The 3,647-nt window shown below is 49.1% G+C and overlaps 1 pseudogene across 1 annotated transcript; it reads left to right on the plus strand.

The window, feature by feature from the left end:
* Positions 1–2,054: 2,054 nt before the first annotated feature.
* On the plus strand, positions 2,055–2,930 carry LOC307064180 (speedy protein E4-like; annotated as a pseudogene). Its single transcript has one exon. The product of its transcript is annotated as a speedy protein E4-like (transcript).
* Positions 2,931–3,647: the final 717 nt, after the last annotated feature.

The following is a 3,647-nucleotide window of genomic DNA, read 5'->3' on the forward strand; positions in this document are numbered from 1 at the left end:
TGCCTTGTTGATCACAGTTCTGAATCTCATTGAAATTCAAACTGGGATGCTATCTGTCACACACACTGTATACAGAGTACACTGCCATTCTGAAAGCACTTTTGTATATGTATTTCACTGTCTCTTCATGACAATCTCAGAGGAAAATGAGACTAGTATTATAATTCCCATTCTACAGATGGAGACCAGAAAGTTTAAAAGACCTATCCAAGATCACACTGCTGAGTGACAGCAAACTCAGTTCAGCTGACTCTAATGATTATCATCCCCAAGTATTTCCATGATACCACCCACATACAAAACAAAGCAAACAAAAATTATCACTCATACCTATCATGAAAACAATGAATCTCTGAGGTGAACCTAGCCTAGATATTCATGCCTCCCATCAAATAAGGCCCAGCAGCTCCCATCTGCCCCCTTGGAAACCACGGAGGCAAAGCCCACAGAAGATATAGGCAGCCTCTAGCCAAGATGGCGCCCCATTAGCACAGCTCCTCTGAATTCTCTATTAGCAGCAGGTTTTCCGGATGAGCAGTAGGCCTTCACGAGGGCCTACAGGCAGGTCCGTGGCTGCTGGTTGGCACCAGGTGTGAGCCATGGGAACTCTGGGAGCTTGGCGGGTGTGTGTGTGTGGGGGGGGGGAGCATCTGCACAGGAGACATGAGCCTAAGAGAATCTCTCAGCATTGGACATCCCAAAAGGGGTACATGCAGCTACTGGTGGTCGGCACTTCCGGGTTTTCACCTTGAGGTGAGTGGAAAGGAATAACACGGCATCACTAGCCATTAGCCTGGAGCTCAACCAGCCGTCCTGGCAACCTAGAAATTTGCTTAGGGAGTTAATCCGGAGTTAACCCAGGCAGACCCTGAACTACCCTGTTCATCTAGCTGTGTTTCAGAGCACAGCACGATTTCAACACTGCCTGTAATAAAAACGAAGAATACCCCTCCCCCTGCCCTCTGCAGATTCGTTTTTCTCGGGTCCCACTGGTACTTTCTTTTAAAACTAAATTTAAAAATAAAGAAATCAGCAAAGCACACTCACTTGCCAATTGTGCCTTTTTTCCTTCCTTCACAAACCTAATTCATACCTGGCAGAATTCACCCTGTTCTTGTTTACCTGTTCCTCTAAGAATATGAATCCATTTCCCTCTAGCCTGGGTTTTAAGTACATTGTTTAGTCAAGCCTTTACCTTCCTCTTCTGTTAAAAAGAGGCAAACATACAGCAAACTCAAGTTCTATATTTGTGAAAACGTTAAGAGGAAACTACCCTAGGATGCTTACACAAGCTGTGTAAAGTGGCTTTAAAGAGGCTCTAGGGCGCCCTCGCTTCCTGTGCGTGCCCAGGTCGTGGCTGGCCATTGTTACCCTGTCTTGGCCTCTTGCGGGCGAGCATTTTGGGGCCTGTGGAGCTGGACGCCATCCGGGCCGGCCCGCAGCCAGCGGGAGTGGGCTGTGCGGGCGAGGGTTCGCGCAGGCCCGGCGGAGGCTGGAACTGTGACCCCCGAGCTCGAGCCGCGGAGCCTGCGTTTGGGCCGGAGTGGCCGAGCGGCTGGCGGCGGTGCAGTGCCCGACCGTCTGCAGCGCGCGGCAAAGCGAGGTCCCGGGAGGGACGTGGGCCTGAAGGGAGCTGGTGCCGTAGGCCCAGAGCCGGCTCCTCTGGCCCAGTGGTCTCGGGAGGCGGAGCAGAGGGACCCCGAGAGAGGAGCGCACCCAAGGAGCAGCCCCCGGACCGGAGCCTCGGGAGGCCGGGGCCAGTGAGCGAGTCCTGACGGGGTCTGCCTCCGCTGTCACAGTCCTGCACGTTGTTCCAACAGCAGCGGAAAATGAATCAGCCTCTGAGGCTTCCGACCTTCCTGATTGGAAGGACCAGACTCCTTGGTGCTTGGCAGCAGTAGTAGACAATAGAATCTCGCCAGAGCTTCTCTCCATTGACAGTTGCCCCGCACCTTGGAGAAGGGATGACAACTTGTGTTTAGCCCAAGTCCAGAAGAAGAGTTGGGACAAAGCAGAATCTAGGCTTCGAGGAAGAGAAGAGTTTGGGAGACATCATGGGCAATCGTCAACCGAGTTCCCAGGCTGAGGACCAGAACTCCCAGTCCAGCTTCTCAGGGTACCCCCTGGAGGTGACTGTCTATGAAGAAAGCCCAGGACCGTCAGCCCCCTGGGCCGGTTGCAGCTCCCTGCCTCAGCACCCCGAATGTAACAGGAAGAGGTCAGTGGCGTTCAGAGTGGAGGTGGAGGGCGACATGGCCACTGAGGCTCAGGACACCTCGGTCGTGGAGTCGCTGAGTGGGCTCAAGATGAAGCTGAAGTGACAGCGGGTGTCTTCAGTGCTGCCTGAGCACCACGAGGTCTTCAACAGGATGCTCGAGGATCCCGTCAGTAAGAAATTCCTCGCCTGGGACAAAAACCTGGAAGTTTCTGACAAGTATCTCCTGTCGATGGTGATAGCTTATTTTAGCCGGGCCAGGCTCTTCTCCTGGCAATTCCAGAGAATCCATTTCTTCATAGCTCTCTATGTGGCCAGTGACATGGAAGAGGACAACCAGGCCCCCAAACAGGCCATCTTTTCGTTCCTCTATGGAAAGAACCGCTCCCAGTGTCCCTTGTTCCACAAACTGCATTCCCAGTTCATCCATTCCATGGGCTGGAAGACATGGGTCACTCGGGAAGAGTGAGAGTAGATCCAGGCTTTTGATCCAGAGCTCTGGGTGTGGGGAAGAGATCACGCCCTCTTGCCCCAGAAGCCCCAGGACCATGCAGGCCTGACGTCATCGGCCTGCGCAAAGATCACAGAGCACAGGAGAGATGGGGATGTTCAACACGAGGTCAATCCAGACACTGATGACAGCCTTGAGGAAGGAAGGGAGAAGCCTCTTGTGCAGATCATCGGGAAGAAGCCAGCATCTTCTAGAATGAGCTGAGGAGAGTTTTTGTGTCATACTCCTAGGAGCGGGGCGTGCTTCTAGGAGTCTGTGGCAGGACAATAAGAAAACAGGGTTTTATCAGACTCCACCCTTTTGGAAGGCACCACCCCAATTTTCAGATCATTTCATTCCCATCTCCCCTGAGATGAACATTGGAGGTCCCATTTTTTATAAACTTGTTTGCCCCAGTCTACAAACATTTGAAGGTGGAGTGTAGGGGTTCAGAATAGGAGGGAATAACTTTAAAATATATAATTAGAGCCATAGGGTTCTGACTGATGACAACTTTCACTGGCTTATTTTGAAAATGTCACCTATAAAATTATTGTATTTTTATATTTTATATTTATATATTTATTTTAAATAGTTTTGAAATAGTCTTCATTTTGAAACATCTTGTTCCTACAAAGTATTGATGAGTATCATAGCTGTTGTATATTTACACATATATACAATTTTACTCACATTTTCAAGAGAGATTCTTGATTTTATCTATTACATAATATACATTTTATCTATTACATAATATTTCCATTCTACTTATAGCTAGGTCGGTATTTCCCCCCAACTCTTGTAAGCATAAATTTTATTTTTTTAGTTCTCATTATTGAATTGTGGGAATTCAGTCATAATTTTTTAACTTGTTTCAGCATGTTTGTATGTTATTTTAGATTATTAATCAGTACCGTGTGATGCAGCTTCTGGGGGAATACA

This window comes from Hyperoodon ampullatus (assembly GCF_949752795.1).
Source record: "Hyperoodon ampullatus genome assembly, chromosome: 15".
Classification (NCBI taxonomy): domain Eukaryota; kingdom Metazoa; phylum Chordata; class Mammalia; order Artiodactyla; family Ziphiidae; genus Hyperoodon; species Hyperoodon ampullatus.